Source organism: Bufo bufo, chromosome 3 (genome assembly GCF_905171765.1).
Source record: "Bufo bufo chromosome 3, aBufBuf1.1, whole genome shotgun sequence".
Classification (NCBI taxonomy): Eukaryota; Metazoa; Chordata; class Amphibia; order Anura; family Bufonidae; genus Bufo; species Bufo bufo.
In genome coordinates this window covers 321,740,543-321,753,964 of record NC_053391.1, presented here as the reverse complement: position 1 = coordinate 321,753,964, position 13,422 = coordinate 321,740,543, and positions in this window count along the sequence as shown.

Genomic DNA, 13,422 nt, shown 5'->3' with positions numbered 1-13,422 from the left:
CACGCGCCTGTGTGCGCGCGTTCACAGGAAATCTCGGCTCACGCGAGATGACGCCAATCGGCGTTAGCGTGGCCTGGGGGAGCCACCGCGATGACGCCTTTCGGCAGTACAGTTGCCGCAACTAGTTAAACTTGATGGATTGTTGCCTGCTCATTTATGGCAGAGGCAGAAAGTCTGTGCATTCACCACTCTCACGTGATGTAGACTCTGAGCCAAATCTGCAGGGGGAGCTAGCTGTAGCATACAGCCAGGCACCTTCTGCAGCATCTAGAATAGGAGCTAGAACGCATCCTATCCATTAAACCCTTAGATGGCATTGTCAATAGCAGCTCTGGCAGCCAAGGACCAAACAATGGCCAGGCTTGCCATGTATGAAAGCCTTTTAGGCCCTGTCATGTCAACAAAATACACTAAACTAAACAAGCATTGCAGTGGGATATATAAGCAATGAAATGATTACTAGAGATGTCGCGAACATAAAATTTTACGTTCGCGAACGGCGAACGCGAATTTACGCAAATGTTCGCGAACCGCCATAGACTTCAATAGGCAGGCAAATTTTAAAACCCACAGGGACTCTTTCTGGCCACAATAGTGATGGAAAAGTTGTTTCAAGGGGACTAACACCTGGACTGTGGCATGCCGGAGGGGGATCCATGGCAAAACTCCCATGGAAAATTACGTAGTTGACGCAGAGTCGGGTTTTAATCCATAAAGGGCATAAATTACCTAACATTCCTAAATTGTTTGGAATAACGTGCTTTAAAACATCCAGTGTGTGTATACGATCAGGTATGCTGTTGTATCGATCAGGTAGTGTAAGGGTTACGCCCGCTTCACAGTGACAAACCAAACTCCCTGTTTAATGCACCGCAAACAACCGCAAAGAGTTGTCAATAGTTGATACACTCATGACATAAATTTTATTCCTCTATGCGTCAATCTTGGTGTAGTGATGACTGTGCTCGTGCGCACGTTCGGGAGATTGCAGGCGATGCCGGTTTTTCAAAGCCTATGGTCGTGCTAAGGTAGTTCAGTGACAGTTAAGTGACCCAGAAAACAATGATTCTGCAGTGTGGGCCCATTGTTGGCCTAGTAGGCTTTAATGATCACCTTAGATGATCACAAAGAAAATTAATGTTTTTTCTATGAAAAATTATCCAGCCAATCGCTTTTGGTCTGTTCACAATGATGCAACGACCTTATCATCTGGGGTGTGCCAACATTGCCAACACACTCATAGAGGTGATCACTTCATTGAGATACGCAAGCCCCTTCACCACAACAAGGTAACGATCACGAAGGGGAATTGACACATGTATGTGCCTTTTTTTTTTGTTTTGTTTTTGCAGCCACAGTGCAGCATCAGAGGCCAGAAAAATTAGGCATGTACACATGCCTGAAAAATTATATATTGTTGCAGCCCGGCCGGAAAAGTTGATGTTTTCCAGGCAGAAAGTGTACTAAAACATTGCGGCTTGAACCCTAGTTGGTGGCGGAGAAGTCACGCAAGTCATCCGGCATTCAGAGATTAAATACAGCAGCATGGGGACCATTTTTAGCCCAAGGCATCTCATCAGATCTTTTTTAGTCAAATGCATCCCCCACTGTCAGTCCCTTAAGGGATCCATGCCTCATTCATCTTAATAAAGGTGAGGTAATCTAGACTTTTTTGACCTAGGCGACTTCTCTTCTCAGTTACAATACCTCCTGCTGCGCTGAAGGTCCTTTCTGACAGGACACTTGAAGCGGGGCAGGCCAGAAGTTCTATCGCAAATTGGGATAGCTCAGGCCACAGGTCAAGCCTGCACACCCAGTAGTCAAGGGGTTTATCGCTCCTCAGAGTGTCGATATCTGCAGTTAAGGCGAGGTAGTCTGCTACCTGTCGGTCGAGTCGTTCTCTGAGGGTGGACCCCGAAGGGCTGTGGCTATGCGTAGGACTTAAAAAGCTCCGCATGTAATGACTTTTATCTGCAAGGTACTGTGCCACCCTATATGAGTGGTGGGCAGTGGGCACAGTACAGTCTGTGTGCCTGACACTCACTGGCAGGTAACTGCAATTATATTACAGACGAAAAATTTAATGACTTTTTTATCTGCAAGGTACTGTGCCACCCGATATGAGTGGTGGGCACTGGCAGTGGGCACAGTACAGTCAGTGGGCCTGACACTCACTGGCAGACAACTGCAATTATATTACAGAGAAAAAATTAAATGACTTTTTTTATCTGCAAGGTACTGTGCCACCCTATATGAGTGGTGTGCACACAGTACAGTCTGTGGGCCTGTGGCCTCTCACACACGGGCAGGCAACTGCCCTAAAAAGGGCTTTTTGGGGTGCTGTCAGGACGCTGTCCTTACAGCAGATGAGTCTTTGAGGACTGGAGTGGACACAGAACACTGGCCTAGCTAACGCTTTCACTATTAATTCAGCAGCAGCAGCACTCTCCCTGCTCTCACTATTACTGCAGCTTCAGAATAAATCTAAGAGGGCTGCCGTACTTGCTTTTTTTAGGAGGTGGGAGGGTCTGGGAGGGAGGGTATGCTGATTGGCTGGAATGTGTCTGCTGACTGTGAGGTACAGGGTCAAAGTTTACTCAATGATGACGTATAGGGGCGGACCGAACATCGCATATGTTCGCCCGCCGCGGCGAACGCGAACAAGCGATGTTCGCCGGGAACTGTTCACCGGCGAATAGTTCGGGACATCTCTAATGATTACACATTCAAGTCCTCTAGTGGGACTATTAAATATTTAAAAGAAAAAATCCAATGTAAAAATAAAACACAAACATTGCTGTTTTATCAATAAAAGGGGAATTGTTATGGTTTAAAAAAAAAAGAGAAAATGCCTAAAATTAGTACCACCTTATAGCAAAAAGATAAGACCAGGCACTCAAATATGTAGTCAATTGAGAAATATTTAATGGAGGTTATACTCCCTAAAATAGCAATAATATATAGATAAAATCAATACATAATCAGCAGCATAAAATTACATGCAAATATAATCACATAAATAGCAGCAATCAAAATATAAATGTGTGGGTGACCGCAGTTCTTATATCTAATTAATAGCAGCAATAGAAACAACGTGTATCCAGTTACTAGCAGGGGACACAACGTATCAGTCAACAAGCAGTTGGTAATCAGGATCCAAAATGTAGGAAACCGCAATCCATCTGTTTGATTCTTAGTGAATAATCCTCTTGGATAATCATGTGTCTCAGTGACACTTTAGTTAGACGGCTTTTTAAATAATCACACTCTTAAATAATCGTAGTTCCATACGGTATTACTGCTGACTTTCAGCAGCGCATACATGAGTGTCACAAGTCCTTAAGAAGACAAAGAGGACAAAGAGGCACAGTGCGGTATTGAACCAAGGTGGCGTCCCACCTGTTAGCGCAACTGTGTTGATGTTACCTCAATCCAGCCGGTGTCCTCTTATCCCTGTACGAGCTTGAAAGATTCGCAATGAGCCAGATATCAGCTGCCTGTACGTTCACGTAGCTTGTTGGAGCTTCGTATATTCAGGGCTTTCTCCAAAGGTGACCGGTCTTTAACACAGCCGTCTCTACTTCAGAATCCAGGAAAAACGACTGTCCCAGCATGCCGGTGCAAGGTATGACCCATACACGTTTCGGGGATATTAGAATGACCCCTTCCTCAGTGTCCACTAATTTTATGCTGCTGATTATGTATTGATTTTATCAATATATTATTGCTATTTTAGGGAGTATAACCTCCATTAAATATTTCTCAATTGACTACATATTTGAGTGCCTGGTCTTATCTTTTTGCTATTTATTCTTTTCTGTGACTGGGTGGGTCACAAAGACCAAGAGCACCTTATCTCAATTACCCAGCTGTAGTGATCCACAGACACTTTGTTTAGTACCACCTTATATTTAAGCACCTGTATTATAAAATTATCTCGTCATTTATCCAGTACTGTGAACACGTAAAAAAATGCAAACAACTCCAGGATTGCAGTTTTTGTTCATCCAGTATCTTAAAAATGACAAAAAAGTTATCCAAAAGCCATACATATGTCATGCACTAGGGAGTGGGGAAGAGGAAGTGCACCCACTAGCGGCCATCCACGCCTCTGTCCCTGCCTACTTACACTACCCGTCCTAGGCGACGGTCGTAACTGGGCGACGGTCCCTAACCTCTATAAGTGCAGAGAGGCAGAGCGGACACAGACAGAATATAGCCAGGCAGAGGCAGTAGAAGGGATCCGTGCAGATGGATCCAAAGTCACGTAAAGTCTCAGGAGCAATAGTGAAATGCCAGAGATCAACACTAACGTAGGCGAGCAGGGGTAACAAGGACGGTAAACAAACACGCCTAGGGTCAAACCAGGATGTCACGTCAGTACACAAGGAACAGCAAGGACGGGTCAGAGTACAAGCCGAGAGTCAAACCTGGAGGTCACGTCAGTACACAAGGAATAGCAAGGACGAGTCAAAGTACAAGCCGAGGGTCAAACCTGGAGATCACGTCAGTACACAAGGGCAGGCGAGGTTGGGTCATGAACAAAAGTCAAGGTTCAAAATCCAGAGTAGCAGAAGCACAGAGTAATAGCAGTTAGGCACAGGACCAAAATCGCAGGCAACCTGTGGCCAGCAGGCTGCCTGTATAAATAGTGAAAGGCTAAGGTCATGTGACGTGGCCAGCGTCACATGACCCGCTCAGACACAGAAGCCGAGCACCGAGTGGCCAGCTCGGTGCTCAGCCTGATACTGTTGCCAGGGGAACTGAGGACACCGACCGCACAGACAGCAGGAGAGCAGTCGGGTCCGCTCCGCCCCTGTTACCTGGAAGACGGGGACGCAGCATGCGTCACTGCACAGGGAGAGAGGCAGGATGCCGGCGGCGCAGCGCAGGAAGATCGCGGCGCCGGTGCCTTGTGACAGTACCCCCCCTTCACGAGGGGCCTCAGGACCCAAGGACAGTGGAGACGGCTTCCCTGGGTTTTCAAGAGGAAACCTCTTAATCAACCTATCAGCGTGTATTCTATGACAGGTACCCTTTCTTCAGGTCCAAAACCCTTCCAATGAACCAGGTATTGCAGTGAGTTTCGGACCTTCCTACATCAATGATCTTAGAAACAACAAACTCATCTTGACCGTTAACCTCCACCGGAGATGGAGATTCCTGTGTACAACAGGCGAAACGTACTTTTTGAGCAAAGATTTATGGAACACATCATGAAATCGAACGTGTCTGGTAGTTTCAGCTTAAAAGATACCGGTTAACAATGTCAAGTATTTCATGTGGTCCTATAAAGCTTGGAGCAAAAATTTCCTAGACACCCCTTTTAAGGACAGATTTTTGGTGGATAGCCACACTTTCTCACCGACCTCAAAATTAGCTCCCTTAGTGCATTTCCTATTAGCTTGCTTTTTCTGAACCTCCTGGGCTTTCTCCAGGTTCGACTGAACCTGGGCCCAGACTGTGCACAGTTCTGAAGTAACCACATCCGCCTCAGGGTTAGGCGAAGCCACGGAAGAACAAGAACCAAAACGAGGATGAAACCCTAAATTGCAGTAAAACGGAGATACCCCTGTGGATGAGTTCACCCGATTGTTAATGGCAAACTCCGCCAATGGAAGGTACTTCACCCACAGATGCTGGTTGTCAGAGATATAGCACCTAAGGAATTGTTCGACAGCCTGATTCAAGCGTTCCATCTGCCCATTAGTCTCGGATGAAAGGCCCGACGAAAAGGACAATTAAATTTCGCATCTCTGCAAAAGGCTTTCCAGAATCTGGAACGAATTGACACCCTGTCAGAGACAATATTCTCAGTAATTCCATGATACCGAACAATGTGATCAATAAACAAGGAAGCCTAAGTCTTGGCACTAGGGAGTTTACTTAGAGGAACAAAATGTACCATTTTATGAATCTGTCTACCACTACCCAGATCACTGACTTTCCTTCAGAGGGTGGCAAGTCAGTGATGAAATCCTAGACTATAAAAAAATACACCACCGGCGCTAATTACACAAAGTAAGCATCAGTATCTAAACAGCTCCGCAATAACTGTTAATCAAAGGCTAGACAAATCTTTTGTATAAAGGTAAAAAGGACACTGCGCTCAGCCTATTAATCCTGACCCTTATTACCCTCTGGCTCTGACTGTGTGGAACCTGTCCACTTCAGTTTCAAATATCAAGATTACCTTGTTTCTGATATGTGGAATCAAGGGACCATTTTCCTCCAGAGTTTCGATACGTACAAATTCTTCTGCGCAGAGGTTATAGCAGGTAAAACAGGCTGTTTGGAGTTGCCCCGGCCGGTAGCGAAACTCCGCTTGTACGTCACCTCTTGAGCTATGGGCTGCTGTAAGCACCAAAAACCATGGTTTTGGTGCTTACAGCAGCTGTAGCTCAAGAGTTGACGTCACCAGCTCCCATTGTGAGCGTGAGCGTAAGTACAAGCGGAGTCTCGCTACCGGCCGGGGCGAACTCCAAACAGCCTGTTCTACCTGCTATAAACTCTGCGAGAAGAATTCGTACGTATCGAAACTCTGGAGAAAATGGTCCCTAGATTCCACATATCAGAAACAAGATAATCTTGATATTGAAACTGAAGTGGACAGGTTCCACACAGTCAGAGCCAGAGGGTAATAAGGCTCAGGATTAATAGGCCTGAGCGCAGTGTCTTCTTACCTTTATACAGTGATGAAATCCATAGAGATGTGTGACCAAGGTCTAATCGGAAGAGGTAGTGGTAGCAGCTCACCCGCAGGACGGTTCTAGGAGTTTTGGACCTTGCACATATCTCGCAGGCGGGACACTACAAACTGATGTCCCTAAATATGTAGGCCACCAGAAGGTTCTAGATACCAATTCCTTAGTAGCTTCAACACCAGGATGACACAGAGCACAGAATCATGGCACTCACCCAGAAGTCGGAGACGGAAATGGCCCCGAACAATTAACTTATCTGTGGGTGTTCGTGCAGGGCGAGATGTTGTGCAGCTTTAATTTCTGAAGAGAGGTCAGCAGACACCGATGCTATGATGATGTTAGCCAGTAAGATGGGTTCAGAGGCGTGACAGGAGGTTGGAAGGCACAAAAACTTCAAGATAAGGCATCCAGCTTAACATTCTTACTTCCTGGTCTGAAAGTGATAGAGAAGTTAAACCTAGTAAAGAAACAAAGCCCCACCTGGCTTGCTTAGGATTGAGACATTTAGCGGACTCAAGGAACAATAGATTTTTTGATCAGTGAGAACCGTGACACAGTGGTTTGGTCCCTCCAAAAGAGTGTCTCCATCTCTCAAATACCCCTTAATAGCAAGTAATTCACGATTCCAATGTCATAATTCCTTTCGAAGAAGAAAATGTATGGGGGAAAAAAGCACAGGGTCTTAGATTGGTGAGATAAAAATAAAGATAAACAGCCGTTAGTACGTTGCCTTTTTATGGTGCGTTCCAATTGTGAAGTGGATACTCTTCACATATACAGGTGTGTTTATTCAAATGGACCGCTGCACTTTAAAACTAAACATCAGAAAGATCCTAGTGGCCTGTCATTTGTTGGAGTCGAGCTGGTTAAACCACATTGGCGTGGAGGGAATTTCAATGAGCGGCTTAATAGGAGGGAGGTTGAATGGATCTATAGGATGGATACGCTACAACCTAAAGGGATGAACGTAGAGTTTGATCGGAAAACTTGCCTTACTTGAGAGAACATCCCGTACCGCAATATCCACTGGAGCAATTCAAGGACCATTGGCAGTACTGCTAGAGAACTGTGATTGGCCGGAGTGGATCATGTGGGGTATGATGTGTTCTGCAATCCATGAATGAAAGGAGGCGGTCCTAGGGTGTGTATTTTACTATTGGTTGGAGTATGGGTCACGTGGGGAGGGTGGATACCTCTAAATGGAAGAATACTATGTAATTGTTTTAGAGGTAGATTCCCTGTGATTTATGGAATTAGGCGATTTAAAGGAGGTTTTTATGTGATGTAAATTCTATGAGTTTGTATTTTATGTACAGTACCTTATAAGGGTTTTAACTTTTGTAATAAGCCGTATTGGCTATGACGATTTTAGGCTCCTTTCACACGGGCGAGTATTCCGCGCGGATGCGATGTGTAAGTTGAACGCATTGCACCCGCACTGAATACCGACCCATTAACTTCTATGGGGCTGTTCACATGAGCGGTGATTTTCACGCATCACTTGTGCGTTGCGTGAAAATCGCAGCATGCTCTATAGAATGAATGGGGTTGCGTGAAAATCGCAAGCATCCGCAAGCAAGTGCGGATGCGGTGCGATTTTCACGCACGGTTGCTAGGAGACTATCGGGATAGAGACCCGATCATTATTATTTTCCCTTATAACATGGTTATAAGGGAAAATAATAGCATTTGAATACAGAATGCATAGTAAAACATCGCTGGAGGGGTTAAAAAATAAATAAATATTTAACTCACCTTAATCCACTTGATCGCGTAGCCCGGCATCTCCTTCTGTCTTCATCTGATCTCTGTGCAGCAATAGGACCTGTGGTGACGTCACTCCGGTCATCACATGATCCATCACATGATCTTTTACCATGGTGATGGATCATGTGATGACCGGAATGATGTCACCACAGGTCCTGTTGCTGCACAGAGATCAGATGAAGACAGAAGGAGATGCCGGGCTACGCGATCAAGTGGACTAAGGTGAGTAAATTTTTTTTAATTTTTTTTAACCACTCCAGCGCTATTTTACTATGCATTCTGTATTCAGAATGCTATTATTTTCCCTTATAACCATGTTATAAGGGTAAATAATACAATCTACAGAACGCCGATCCCAAGCCTGAACTTCTGTGAAGAAGTTCGGGTTTGGGTACCAAACACGCGTGATTTTTCTCACGCGAGTGCAAAACGCATTACAATGTTTTGCACTCGCGCGGAAAAATCGTGGATGTTCCCGTAATGCACCCGCACATTTTCCCGCAACGCCCGTCTGAAAGAGGTCTTATGGAGGTGTGGTGAATCCTCACCTGTGGGTTTATAAAGACCGCCCTAAAGTGGGCGGAGGAGATACCCCTGACGAAGCTTTCTGAAGCGAAACCCGGGTTGGGTGATTGATTTTTATACTCCGCTTGTTACCTTCTTTTATCCTGTAAGTACAATAAAACCTTTGCAGTTCAACCCATGTGACTGTGCTTCACTATTTGTGGCAACCTTGATCTTTCACAGAGGTTCGCAAAGGAGAGGGGAAAGTGAACCCAGGTGACCTGAATGCTTTCACATATCCAAGGAAGTCTGTGTGATTTGGAAAGGAGGATCTTTCTGTTTACTCTGGAGCAGCGCGGTCCATTTGAATAAACACACTCTTAGATTGGTGAGCTTAGGCGATCCCTGAGAAAGAACCGCCTCCACTCCATCCTCAGAAGCATCAACTTCAACCACAAAAGTCTCTCCTGATCCGGCTGCATCAAGATTGGGGCATCTGAAGGGTTTCAAAGGCTTCGATGGTCTTAGTCGGCCAATTAACAAGATCTGCCCCCTTCTTGGTTAGGTCGGTTAGCGGCTTGGCAATAACAAAAACATTTTTAATACATTTTCTATAATAGTTTGAAAACCCCAAAAAACGCTGTGATGCCTTTAGGGAAGATAGTCTCACCCACTCCAGGATAGCCCGCACCTTCCCCGGATCCATCTTAAATGAGTGAGGGGTAGAACATAACCCAGATACAATATCTCTTGTACCCCAAACACACATTTTTCTAATGTTAGCTATGATAGCTTATTTCTCTGAGAACTTCGAGCACAAGTTTAAGATGGGACATATGGGAATCCCAATCCACAGAAAAAATAAGGATGTCATCCAGATAAATAATCATAAACCTGCCGATAAATTCCCTGAAGATGTCATTCATAAAATTCTGAAAAACTGCTGGGGCATTAATGAGTCCGAATGGCATTACCAGGTACTCAAAATGTCCCTTCGGAGTATTGAAGGCAGTTTTCCACTCATCTCCCTCCTTAATACGAATCAGGTTATATGCCCCTCCTAAATCAAGTTTAGAAAACCACGATGCTCCCAGAACCTGATTGAACAAGTCAGGAATCAAAGGGAGGGAAAATAGATTTTTAACGGTGATCTCGTTCAATTGTCTGTAATCAATACAGGGTCTGAGGCCACCGTCTTTTTTAACAAAAAAGAAACCAGCCCCCATAGGAGAAGTAGATGGTCTGATATGCCCCTTACTTAGGCTCTCTTTAATATAATCTTTCATGGCACCACGTTCCGGCCCAGACAAGTTAAAAATACGACCTTTGGGAAACCTGGATCCCGGCACCAACTCAATAACACAATCGTAAGACCTATGGGGTGGAAGTTCCTCGACCTCGGAGGTGGAAAAAACATTGTGGAAGTCCTCAATATATGGAGGAATGGCCATAGGGCTAGAAGCAGCCACCGCTACCACTAAGGATACACAAGAGGAACAGTTAGGACCCCACCTTTCTAATTCCCCCATTGCCCAGTTGATGGTCAGGTTGTGAACTTGGAGCCACGGCATTCCTAAGACGACTTCAACGGGCAAATTCTCCAGTATGAATAGGGAGCATTTCTCAGTATGACACACTCCCTAGATCTAGAAAGCTAGCGGCAGAAATGGAATCAATAAAAGCATTACCTGAACCCTTATTAGGCCCAAAAACAACAGTAATGGGAACCAGCAACTTTTTTCTTACCACCACAGGAAGTACCTTGCCTTTGGATCCCTCAAGAATGGATGAGCTTTCGGAGGGAGGAATCTTAGGACATTGACGGACCCAATGATCAGTGCCACCACAGTAGAAACAGGTACCTTGTTGTTGACATTGTTCCCTTCTGGTCATACCTAAGTCCCACTGGAAAGGATTCAGGGTTAGGGACAGTCTGTGAAAGAAAGAAATGTTCCAGCTGTCTCTCCCTTCCTTAATACGTCTGTCCAATCTAATAGCCAGGGTCATAGTGTCCTCTAAGGAATCGGGACAGGGATAACATACCAGCATATCCTTAAGTTTCTCAGAGAGTCCAGACCTGAACTGGCTTTTGAGCACCGGTTCATTCCAGCCAGAAAGAACGCACCATTTATTAAACTGCGTGCAGTAATCCTCTACCGGCCGATCACCCTGGACTAGGGACTTAAGCTGGGACTCAGCTACGGATGCTCTGTCAGGTTCATTATAAAGAACCCCTAGGGCATGAAAAAATGCATCAACCGAACTAAGACACTGAGAGTCGGAAGGCAATGAAAACGCCCACTCGTGAGGGTCCCCTTGTAAGAGGAAAATAACAATTCCCACCCTATGCGGCTCGGACCCAGACAAAATGGGCCGCAGGCGGAAGTATAATTTACAACCCTCCTTGAAGGTCAAAAAACACTTGCGGTCCCCAGAAAATCTATCAGGCAGTTTGACATGGGGTTCTGCCTGAAGTACAGGTAGATCAGAAGTAGGGAGAGATTGAGCGGATTCTTGGAGTTGTAATCTTTCCCTCAAATTCTGCACAATCTGCGCCAGGTTCTGGACATGGTCAGTAAGGCTCTGCAGAGGGTCCATAGGGAGATAAGGCCTGCAATTCTGTCATGCACTAGGGAGTGGGGAAGAGGAAGTGCACCCACTAGCTGCCACCCACGCCTCTGTCCCTGCCTACTTACATTACCCGTCCTAGGCGACGGGGCGTAACTGGGCGACGATCCGGAACATCTATAAGTGCAGAGAGGCAGAGCGGACACAGACAGAATATAGCCAGGCAGAGGCAGTAGGAGGGAACCCTGCAGATGGATCCGAAGTCACGTAAAGTCTCAGGAGCAATAGCGAAATGCCAGAGATCAACACTAACGTAGGCGAGCAGGGGTAACAAGGACGGTAAACAAACACGCCTAGGGTCAAACCAGGATGTCACGTCAGTACACAAGGAACAGCAAGGACGGGTCAGAGTACAAGCCGAGGGTCAAACCTGAAGGTCACGTCAGTACACAAGGAATAGCAAGAACGAGTCAGCGTACAAGCCGAGGGTCAAACCTGGAGATCACGTCAGTACACAAGGGCAGGCGAGGTTGGGTCAAGAACAAAAGCCAAGGGTCAAAATCCAGAGTAGCAGAAGCACAGAGTAATAGCAGTTAGGCACAGGACCAAAATCGCAGGCAACCTGTGGCCAGCAGGCTGCCTGTATAAATAGTGAAAGGCTAAGGTCATGTGACGTGGCCAGCGTCACATGACCCGCTCAGACACAGAAGCCGAGCACCGAGTGGCCAGCTCGGTGCTCAGCCTGATACTGTTGCCAGGGGAACGGAGGACGCCGACTGCACAGACAGCAGGAGAGCAGTCGGGTCCGCTCCGCCCCCTGTTACCTGGGAAACGGGGACGCAGCATGCGTCGCTGCTCAGGGAGAGAGGCAGGACGCCGGCGGCGCAGCGCAGGAAAGTCGCGTCGCCGGCTCCCTGTGACAACATACCTCAAAATGGTACCAATGGAAATGACAGTTTGTCTAAAAAAAATATAAAAAAAATAAAAAAACTTTCACATACGGTACTGTAGCTCCATCAACCAAAAAATTATTCATTTTGGTCCCATTCAGGTGAATAGGACTAAACTTGCAGTTTCAGAAAGCTCTTTTAAGAACCAAACTAGACCATGTTCTAAAGGGAACCTGTCATATTCTACATTCAGTCCTATCGGTGAGCAGCATGCTATAGAACAGAAAGAGCTGAGCAGATTGAGTTTAACGTTTAGAAAAAAACAGGGTCTGCAAACTTGAAATTTGTGGGCTGCCCGTGAAGGGACTATCCATAGCCAATACATATCAACGCACTCCAAGTAAATATAATGCAACTCATTTATTTTTTATTGAAAATAAAAAGCAAGCCACAAATTGAAGTTATGCCAAATGTTTTGGTCCACATGTAGCTTCCTCTTTGGATAAATCTACAATAGAATATAGGAAAATGTATGAATATATCGTTACTGGAAAATACTTTTTTAGCATAAAACAAAGTTACATAAACGAATCACAAACAAATGCATATATTCCATATATTCAATATTTTCCATAAGTCATGGATAGAACCATAAATAGAAGCACACCTGCGATTCATTATGTCATGGAATAACTGTTAGTCCTAGATATAGCAATATAAATAGTTTCTATGCTGGTAGATCATATGGAAGCAAAAATAGGAGGTCCTGCAAACAAATAGAGGGTAGCTAAAACAATGATCAAACGGGGTCAATTACTACACTGAATACACCTAAATTAGGCGTATTTCAGGCGCAGATGGCGTGCAACTTCGCCCTGCTTGCGCCAGTTCTGGACGGGGAAGGGGAGGGGCAAGCAGGAACTGGCCCTGGATGCGCCGAAGTTATGGAGAAGCCTTCAGGCAGAACCACCGCCAGTTTAGGGCTTTAT